Consider the following 11592-nt stretch of genomic DNA (forward strand, 5'->3'; position numbering starts at 1 on the left):
TTCTCTTGTTTCTTGTCTTTTGTTCATTCATTCTTTTGTTCATTCTTGTCTTTTGTTCATTCAAACTGTTTTTGAGGTTTGTTCAGATTTTAGTAGAGTACATAATTTTGAAATGCTGTGACTACTACTGTCTATGTTCATAATCAGGGTAGTGAAGACATCACTTACTAATCTCACAGATCGATAATATTTGATTCAAGCCTTATCCCAGATTTGACTGCACACTAATGTTCTCAGGGCTTATCATGTGTAAGTAAATTTACTTGAGCACGAACGCACTCACAGGATTCACACAATCTCCCCTTTACTGAGGAAATTGAATTTCATTTTTCATAAAATGGGCATCATAAGAACCCGGCCAGTGGTGTGTGTCTAGCCCAGGGTGAAAATAAAACAGAGTAACAGGTGTGAAAGCCATGCAGCCCGAGGCACTGCTCTGCCCAGGGCACAGCACATACCCAGATGCAATGAGCTTGTTATCTGTGTTATTTTCTGCCAGGCTCTTTAGCGGGTGTTCATCAGCTCTCTCGGGCTATGTGCATTGTCATGATTGTCATTTTAAGGCCAAGGTAATGTCCATAGCCTACTTTTTGAAAATCTCCTCTGCTTCTTCCTGTCTCTCTTGGCCTGTCTTTCAGCCTCAGTTTTTCTGGAAACCCATTTAGTCTTCCAGGATTGCAGTCTGAGCCGAGGATAACAAAGGACCCAGAGAAAATGGAAATTGGGATATGTTTTTATTCATATGCTGGCAAGGCATAAGCTGAAATAATAAGAATATGACTGCAAGAACATCTTATTACTCAAGATCAATTTACGAAAAGCAAAAGCGAGACATGGCCAAACTATTAACACCAGAAAGAAGAGCTTTTAATAAATATAAATAATATGCATTAGTAGAAAGAGCCCACAGACAGGTTCAAAGACCTTTATTTTAATGCACACACTTAACATTAAAGCTGACCATTTGTGTGTGTGTGTGTGTGTGTATAAGTGTGCATATTTGGTCTTTAAAAAGTGGGTAGCTGTCATCATTACTTTCTTTTCCTTATTTGAGTTTTTATACTCTCTTTCCTTCTGATTCCCCAGATTTGGTCCTTGGTTTAAGGGGTAACCCACAGAGCACCAACACCCAGACAGAGGTAACAACATCATCAGTGCGAACCAGGACACAGCAACACTGACAGATGTCCAGACAAGATGTGCCACACTGAACGTATCACATCCCAGGATCTATCATAATCCTCAGCTGTTGCTCATTTTTGCTCTTTTTTGTTTCACAGAGACAAACTACAGCACAGAAATTAATTAAGTATTAAGCATTAAGTATAAACTCATATAAAGCATACAACACTTGACAGAAGTTTATTTTCTGTGAAGTTTGTCCAGACTTGGCTGACTCTGCTGAACTCCATGTGCCCCGCTGCTCTGTCTGCATGGTGGAGTGTAGCTGTCTCATTAAGTTTAAAAGCAGACACCGTAACCCCACACTCCTGTCTTGGCGATGATGTGTTTTTGTGCATGAGTGTGTGCACGTAGCTTTGTCTGTGTGAGAGATGGATACCGGAAGTCGACCACCTTTATCAACCTGCATGTACTGGTCCATGATCATGTGGTACACCTGTCAACTATAATGTCATCAACATAACAACGGGCCCAAATGCCACCAGGCACATTCACCGGGAGGAGGTTCCCATCGCAACGGGATCTGTTTACTTTAATGTGCTGACTGTAGAGATGAAAATGTGCTGGAAGCTTCCATCAACGAAACACATTATGTTGTGGATGTGTAGCTCTTCTGCACTGTTTCAGGTGGACAGCACACACACATAACATGGCAGCAAGCACACACACATATACAAACACTTGTACTATTGCAAACACTCTCATCCTTTTCATGGCAATAAAAGCATTTTGATGACTCCACCAGTCACACTTCACCAGGAAGTGAAGATCTATGTAGCCCTTATTCCCATGCCTTATGTCCTGGTGTTTCCTTGGCAACCAGAGGGACAGACCTACCAACACATACAAGTCTGCAGTGTGTATTTATGTATGTTTGATTAAAGGGATTAGAGACAATATTGAATTCAAAAAGATTATATTTGCTTGTGTTTGCTAATGCAGGTAGAACTGGTCAGAGAGTGATACTGGTGTTGCTGTGGTGAACACGGAAGGAGAAATAAGTGGGAAAGAGACTGTGATTCACATAGTGGATACACATAACCCTCTCCACACCACCACAAGATGGGTGAATGCGCACACACACTCACACACACACAAACTGTAGAAAACAAACAAAAGTATTGAGTCGCCTTTTGCGTCATGGGGACACTTGCCCTGTTTCTCCATCCCCCTAGTCCATAATGGAAGAAATATTCAAATCCTTTAGTAAAGTAAAAGTACCAGTTATGTAAAGGTACTCACAAAAAATGCTACATCACAAGGGAACGTCCTGAATGAAAGTACAGAAGTATTAGCAGCAAAATGTACTTAAAGTGTCAATGTGAAAGTACTTATTTCACCCCGGTAAGTGATATATTATTATATTTAAGTGTAAAATAAAAATACTCAAGTAAAGTACAAGTACCGCAAAATTCCACTTAAGTACCGTTTTTAAGAAAATGTTATTATTTACTTTCCACCACTGATTTTTGTAACCCTGTCAGTCCACATTTCTCTACCAGAAGCCCTCAGATGTTCTCTGGCCTTTGCCTTCTGATCCTGCTCCTCCTTCCATATCTGTTCATCATTCAGTCCCTGTGTAGATCTGTAGACCTGTGTGTGATCTGCTTTCTGAGTAAAGTGCCATTAATTCACACCTTCTCTGCCTTTGTGTTTCCAGGACAAAGAGGAAAGAGGACTGTAAGAGTTAGGTCCTCTTCCCTGATCTTCTGTATGTGAACCGTGATACAGTGGCTATTCAGCTTTCACACTTCCTCTTAGTTATATATCTTTCTTCTCTCCTCTGTCCAGTTGTTGGTGATGTGTTGTCTCGAGTCTCATTGTCTCATTCGAGTACTTTTCTGTACCTCAGAGTTTTACCGTCTTGCATAAGTGATACGGTATGTCTATGAGCACTCACACATGTCAGTGGGTATCCAGTCTTCTACTCAGCTAAGTCAAAGAGTTGTTACTGTCCCTCAGTATCCCTCACCTCCTTACTGCCAGCTCATCCTTTTATAAACACCTGCATAGACATTTTCATTTAATGGAGCTGGATGCACATAATAAATGGGTCAGTGGTTGTAAATGGAAATCATATTCCCATAACTGGTTATGGGAATATGATTTCTCCCCTTTCTGTCAACTCTTCTCAGTCTAAGTCCATTGGAGACTTGATTGGATTAGTTCTCTAACACATACACAATAATGAAAGTAATGTTGACTTTCCATTAGGGATATAATGCATGTGTTTGTTGTTATGACAGATCACATTACAGCCTGTTAAATGTCTACCTGATCCATTACTGCCTTAGTTTGGTGTGCAGTCAGCTTCCTGGACATTAAAATCTAACACACCCTGACCGTGTGGCGGACACATTTTTTTTTGTTTAATCCATAAATGTTTTATGTAGCTTTAACACAAAGAAGGTTGGCCAGCACCTACACAGGAATTTCTACAGTAAAGGGGACTGCTCATATATTTTTCCTGCTATTTAACAAAAGAGCTGATCATTGGAAAACCCGATAGAACTGGTGAAGTGCCACTCATGTGGTCCCTAGAGAGCTGGCTGTTGTACGAGAGTAAATTCATTGTTCTTTTTCCATAAAGCATGAAAGATTATTTTGTTGTTGTTGTTGTTTACACTGTCAGCTCCATACTCTGCATGTGTAAGAGTTTGTAGATCTTGTTGATCATGGTTCAGGTTCCTGTGCAGGTAGAATTAGTAGGTTTCCAGGACATACCCTTGTCACCATCACAACAGAAGTGGACCAGTACAATATTAGCTCCATGGCAACACTGACCGCCCACACTCTCCTCAGGCAGTGTGCAGGGGACACGGCTGTATGTGTGTGTGACAGAAGGAGAAGGAGTAAAAGAGCAGAGGTTGTTAATTGACCTATTTTTCAGACTGTTCAGTTGAATCTGGACGAAGGGAGAGATGATGGGGTTTTTAATGATGCCGCTGGGGAGTTGTGCTTTGCTTCCTCCCCTGATAGGACTATCACTTCCTCTCTTACCTGCAACTCCTCTGCATAATATACTCACAGTGAGGGCCCACTCATACTCTGTGTGAAACATCAACGTGGTCTCTGTGACATCATCCACAGGTTCCTGAAGAGCCATTGTGAAGTTCAGTGTGGGTGCTAACTTAAATTGTTGAGCTACTGGCCATAATCATAAAAAATCCAACACTGAGGGATTAAACATAAATGACCGACAATTAGTCATAAATCAGTTTGCTGATGCTTTTTCTAAGAAACAAAGAAGAGTTATTCCCTCAAGCTTCCAGTCTACATTTGAACATTGACAAATGTGAACTTACGACCGTCCACAGCTGCTTTTATATTCGCTTTTATATTTTATACCTGTTTAAAAAATACTGTCTTATTTAAGAATGTAGATAACTAAAATCTCAGACACTAATGGAAAAAGCAATATCTATAATACTGTTGAATTATGTCATTAAAAAAATCCAAACACTTAAGAACTGACTTCAAAGAGACAAAAAATAAAAGCCACTACATCAAAAAAGAAGATTTGCCTTTGGGTCTTGCATAATTTGCATGAGTTTGATCGTGGAATCATTTGTGATGATGGTTCTTCCATTTATTCGCTAGCTAGAATGCCTTATTGTGCATTTGTTATAAGAGAGCAAGCATTAGGAGGCAGTGAGGATGTATCTCTGTGTGTTTGTGTTCAGTTCAGCCTCTGACTGAATTCACCAATCACCAGAGACAGTGGTTCTTTCTGTTGTCCTCTAGTGTCATTTCCTCATTTGTCTCTTTAATTTCTCTGTATGTTTAGATTGTACTTTTGCCTTCCATTCAGCAGTCAAATAGGAATGAATTACAGTACATTACTGTGGATTTTTGGCACCACTGAGGTTTAAGAACGATGGTAAATCCACCTTTTAATCCCAACAGTTAAAACTCTGTGCTCTCTGCTCAGTGGTAAACAGCCATGTGTCAGTGCAGAATCAGGTGACTGTGGGTGTTTATTCCTCCAAAAGCCCTATGCTCTGACAGTGGTTCTGTCCTCCTCCTCCTCGTGTGAGCTATGCCCTTCACTCTTGTATGTTAGAACAAATAAATACACAGCAAGCCATTTTATTTGACTAATATTTCCATGCACTGGGAAAAGTTGCAAAACTGGACATCGTAATATGAGGATATACAATGCATTTAGAGCCAGTCTTAAGTCATTTGAGATTTTTTTGCACTAGCTTCATTTTTCAGTCCCAGAGGATGTTGTTTGGGCTGGGTGCCACAATTCCCTGTTCATGCTTTCATTTTCTCTCTTACTGTGCGGCTTTTTTCTCTTTCCTTTTTAGTTTTCTCTTTCTGAGGCAGTGACCTCTGTCAGAGCATCACACCTCATTCTATATGAGGCAGGCCACACATCGTGGCCTCTGGTCCATTGGAGGAGGATGTAGACAGACTTGAGGTGGGGGCAGTCAGCCAATTAGAGCCTAGGAATGGTCGGCAATGTGCCAGCAGTGTTACTCTTCTGGCCCCCAGCATCCAGGTGGGACTCTGGTATTTGGTTCAAGTGAAATGAGATATTTTTAGTATCTCACCTCCTCTATGGAGTTGTCTCTTGATATCAGTACTCTGGGTGGATCATTATATTCACTTTGTGCATGATTGCCTGTTCAGTAGTTGGTGTTTGTCAGTACGAACTCTTCAGGCCCATAACCATCAGACATCAATATGAGGCGAACCACCATCACCACCACCACCCCTTCTCATCCTCCTCCTCTTCCTCCATCCGGTCCAAAGCCTACCCTCAGTCCCATTACCCCATAAGCACAGCAAGTTTCTAAATTCAGTTTTCTTTCTCTCTTGCCTCCCTAGCTACTAGCGCTGTAGCTTCTTCTTATCACACTTGTGCACTCATAGACAGATGCTGAGAGTCGGGTGCACACAGGTGCACACGTACACACACATACACAGAGAGGATTACATTAGAATTTCATATTCATTTGAGCTCTGGGCTTTTACCCACCTCCCTCTCTCTACCTCCTTCCATCCCTCCCCAGTTACTTGCTTGAAAAGTGATGTTGGTTTCCACAGCAACCGTCAGTGTCTGCATCAGGGAGGACTTTCCTTGCACAGACTAGAAAGGATGTCGAGCGAGGGGAGTCACAAACACACACACACACACTTACATGCATGCATTTGTGAGACTGTTGATTAGCAATCAGCATGTGCTTCATGCTGACTGTTTATTTTTAATGAGCTCAGAGAAAGCTGTTGATTGAGGGATTCCAACAGGAATAGGCTTGAGTATGTTACAAATTGGACATTCAAGTCAAATCAATTTTGTGGGACATGATGGAATGTGGAAAAAAAATGTTATGATCTAAACATTTCATAATTTATTTTACTTTAATACCGCACTGGTGTACCAACAGCAATAGCAGTCATTGCTGTCGGTTCTGGATAATAATTAGGTTTGTAGAGATTTACTCAGCAGTATTGATCTATAGTGCCACACAGTTTCACGTTGTTTTTAAAGATGAATACATACACACATAGAGTATACCTCACAGAGTATATTACTGTCCCTGCTCGATGTCCCTTATTTTATAATTTTGCACAATTACCAGTATGACTGTGACTGTTCTCTGTTTAGTGTGAGGCGGGATTTTTTTATGTTTGCATCTTTCCCCGTGTGCTGCTGTGGTGCTCTCTCACTTTCCAGAGGAGTGTAGGTCAGATGGACAGGAGACTATAAATTGCCTATGGTGACTGTGTTGTCTGCCTACTGTCAAATGCATGCACAGATAGATCCACAATCGCTATGATCCTGAGTAGGAATGAATTGGTAAAGCCAATGGACCAATGAACAGATGAATGAATGGAGCTAAATAGAACTTTCGTTTCTGCTGTGTACCGTAATAAACTGCAGCACGGGAACCAGTGCCAGTATTTTCTGTGTACTCTTTGAAACATATCCTGTAGAAATTATTGTTCAAAAACTTTTTTTGTGTAAACTACCAGTTGAAATGTGTATGAGTACACTAACCAAACTCATTTTTCTGACAGCAGAACTTTTCTGACAGGGGAAATAATCCATTTGTGCAAACACACTCACTAACAACTTGGCTAACCAAAGCAACTGAGTGGCATCTGGGTAGTGATTATATATTTACACTTTCCGAGTCTCTCTCTCTCCCGTGCAAAGTATTGACAGCAATCCTAACACATTATCTGTCTCTTCCATTAGGACGAGGCTGCATTTAGCCAACATGAAGCAGTGTGCTCAAACATTCTCAGTAAGTTAAAACAGCCTGTGTTTACATCTTCTCCCTGCCACCCTGTTTTTCTCTGTCCAACCCTGTCTCTCTATCATTTACTCACTGCTTTACTAAATCATCTGAATAAATATGGTATTTTTGTATTTTTTACCACAGGAAAAAACCCCAGAAGGAAGGATTTTTTTTTCCTATGCCTATTCTCCCCATCCCTATGAAGCTTCCTGCTCTCTCTTCTCCCCTGTGTGAAGTAGGAAGGGTGTGGAGCTGCAGCTAACAGCATTGGACCAAAAGAGGATGCAGTTCTCTTACCTCTCAATGACTTCCCAGATTCCTCATCATTTCCCTAAACATTCTTTTGCACAGGGTGCTGGCAGACACACTCACAGCACACACACTATTTAAGCTACATGGTCAGAATAATTAATGCAGAAAATTATCACAGACACAGGAATGATTAATTTCAAGCTGTGACAAACTGACGTGACTGATTGTTTTTTCCATGTTGCCAGGCTTTTAATATTCATGACCATTCAGGGGTGGTATCCATCACAGTGACCCTCATTCGTGCAGAGGCGTGTATGCGTGTGTGTGTGTGCATGTAATATGAATATATTTGCAAGGAACAGTCTGTGTGTGTCTTTAAGGATACTTTTAGAAATTTCTCAGCTTTGCAACTGTAGAGCTAAGGGATCCCTATACTGTACTCCCTCTGTGAGATGGTGGAAGATGTGCAGCAATGCAGACCCACGCTAAACCTTTACAACAGCCCTGATGTAACACACAAGGGATACACACTTACACTGATATTTCATCATATTTAGCACCTAGACACAGTAGATGAAATACATGTCCAAGGAAAATATCTTTCTTCTGCTGTCTGTCTTTCCTTCAGGCTCTCTCTGTGTAGCACAATCTGACTCTAATAGTCAGTTTAAACTGATTTTAATGTTTCATGCTGCATAAAAACTACTTTTGCAGTTGGACACTGTTTACCGCCGTTTAGGGCAAACGGGATCCTGACACACAGCAACAACAGTTCAGGATAATCGGGAGTGAGAAAAATGGGGAGATAATGCAAATGGCCCTGCTGGTTATGCTGCAGATCAACTGGAGTTGTCAAAGCCATTACCAGTATGGTAAACAATTAAACTGTGAGTGGCCAGCAAATGTTTTTACAATCCAATTACCACCTGCATTTTCAAATTAAGAATTATGTTCTTAATTCAATTTTCAATTGTTTTTAATCCGAATACCAACAGATGCAATATGCGTAAGTGTTTGTGTGTTGGTATGTTTGTTCTTGTGTAAGGCATAATGGCAAAACAGTAGTGAGTTGGAACACACAATAAGCATCTGCTGAAGTGTCCTTGACACTCACTCTCTACCTGGAGTGGCTTTCAGCAGGGGAGGGAAAAAGTTTTCTGAAAGGATTAAATAAAGGCTAGCAATGCTAAATACATTTACCAAGAAATTAAGAGTCTATCTGTAATGACCACTACGTGTTGTTGTCTTGTGTAGCAGAGATGTCATCTGCCCTGTGCGACTTGCTCTGTGTCACTGTGGACACCCAGGGGGAGTTCTGACAAGTGGCCCAGACAGTAGCTCTGCTCTGCTGGAGGTCGTTGCCATGGACACATGAGGGGTCAGCCAGACTCTGCTCATCAGTGTTCAGTTCAGTTAATTGTGCACGGGCTGCTTATGATGTGTAATGGCTCTGTCCTTGGCAAAGGAGGAACTCGAATAAACAAAATGCTGTGTATGTGTGTGTGTGTGTGTGTGTGTGTGTGTGTGTGTGTGTGTTGAAATCAAGGTCTCTCCAGTGCGCTTTGAGCTTCTGTTCAGAGTTTCATCCCTGTGTAGTGTGGGAGGGCCGGGTCAGCTTGTCTTCCTTTTGTCAGAGGGTGTTCTATGACAACCTTGGACAACAGTTTCACACACACACACACAGACTCTCTCTCTCTCTCTCTCTCTCTCTCTCTCTCTCTCTCTCACCCCCACAACTTCTCCTGTACTCTTTTGGAATGTCTTCACAGTTTCTCTTACCTTTCTCTCCAGTCATCTATCGTATCACTTTTTTGTTCTACAACTTTCGTTTTGCCGGATTTAAAGCCTGGATGAGAATGCAAACTGCTCAGATCAATACTGTAAAAAATTAATCTAACCTTGTCTGTGAATGATGTCTCTGCCCTTCGCTATCGATCCTCGTGTCCTATCCTCCTCTCTGCCTCCCACCCAGTGATGACCTGGCACAGATGACAGATTTTGACAGCCAGTTTTTGGTGTTCAGGCTTTGTGTGCACGATGATGAGTTTCAGCAGCATCAATGGATCCCATCAACACCTCCGTCAGTGACTACACTCCTCTTTCAGCAATCCTTGTCACTCTGTATCTGTTCTGACAGCCGCTGTGCTAAAGGAACTACCAAACAACTCAGATCAGATGAGTGTTGTAGGGCAACCCTAAAGCGTCTTGGGACAGCGATGTGCTACTCCAGTGCTGCTCCAGAACATCAAGTAATCTTCTAAAGTTTTCTCAAGGCCAGTAGCTAGATGTACATTAAAATCTTAGAGTCAATATGTATATATATAATGTGGTACAATCCAAAATCTCAAGTACTGTATTCAAGTAAGTCAAAGTCAAAGTCATCTTTATTGTCAGTACCATATGTACCAGACATACATAGGAATTCAAATTGCATTGTTCTGTAAGGCCCAAGGTGCAACAAATAAAAAGGTAACAGAAATGTGAATATTTTTAAAGAGCATAAGAGGGCTAAGAAAGAATAAATAATTTAAAAAAAACAATAACAACAAGTAAGGCTCATAGCAGCATACTGGTTGTGGTGATAATAAAGTGCAGTGCAGTTCAGTTCTCCATAGGTAGCTGGTGCGGCTCAGAGTTTTGAAGTAGTTGTGCTTTACTTGAGCATTCCCACTTTCTGGGACTTTATATTTCCACTCCACACTGTTTTAGAGGCCAATATTGTACTTTTATGCTCCACATCAGAGCCAAGGTAGCACATCTTAGAATTAGTTGAATTAATTGGCAATCTGGCCAAAAAAAAGGATAATCAGTAAACTACTGAATATCAGGTAAATAATCAGCCATGTCTAATCAGTTTTGACCTTCAAGAAATTCAACACCGGCTTGAATACCTGACAGAAAGACTAGTGAGCGCTTCTGTCAGCTTCTCTGTCCTAGCTTTGGAAGTTACGAGCTGTGCTGCTCCAAGTGGTTGCTTTTTAATTTACCACCAGTTTTGACAAATCCGGTCAAAACAGCCTGTTAATGCTATGCACCTTAGTCATGAAACAAACTACAAAAAATATAAAATTAGTTACATTTGTATCCGTTAATGAATTTAAGGGCATTATTAGAAATGTGGTGAAGGAGGCATGTGATTGTTTTTCTTGAATGCTACTTAAAATAGCTGTTTCCTGTTTTGTTTTGTGATTTTGGTATGCATTGTGTTGTTTGTTGATTTGACCTTATTTCATCTTATCTTCATTGCACCTTATTAAAGAGTAAAGCCACGGAAGCAAGAGCTGCACCGTGAGACATTGCACTTCAGCACCTCCCACCTACAGCTTAACATTTTGCAGTGTTTAAAGTATCACCACGCTATGATTACAGCACGAGTTAACAAACATTCCCTGCAGGTGTCTATGGACGTCTAGTGTTTGTCCGCTCTCAGGAGGAGTTTGTTTCCCAGCTGCTCTCCGCTGACCCTCCCATTCTTCTCTCTGAGCTTCTTTGCAGGGTCAACCCCCCTTACCGTCACAGATGTTCTCAGGTGTCCCAGAGATGCTGCCCTACCTGCCGGCGTTCCACGGCTTTCATGCTGGCCCTGTCCCTAACTGGCTGTCAGCCTGAGGTTAAGCTGATTGTGATGGGTACCAAGGACATACTCGCATCCTTCAAGGTGTGCTGCACACAAGCCCACACAGAGAAGGTCACACACAGTTTGTTAGACAGCATTTTCTAACTATTTAATGAGCCTTAGATTGTATTTAAAGTGTCAGGAATTGCAAATTAATTTATTTAGTAGGAGATCTGTGGTCCTACAGCCTTGACATGAATAAATACTAAATTAGATATATCTTTACCTGCTGCCATTATCTGTAGACACCAGATTTTGAAAAATGATTCATTTTAACCGGATTTTTCA

The sequence above is a fragment of the Scatophagus argus genome, chromosome 9 (assembly GCF_020382885.2).
Source record: "Scatophagus argus isolate fScaArg1 chromosome 9, fScaArg1.pri, whole genome shotgun sequence".
NCBI classification, from domain to species: Eukaryota; Metazoa; Chordata; class Actinopteri; family Scatophagidae; genus Scatophagus; species Scatophagus argus.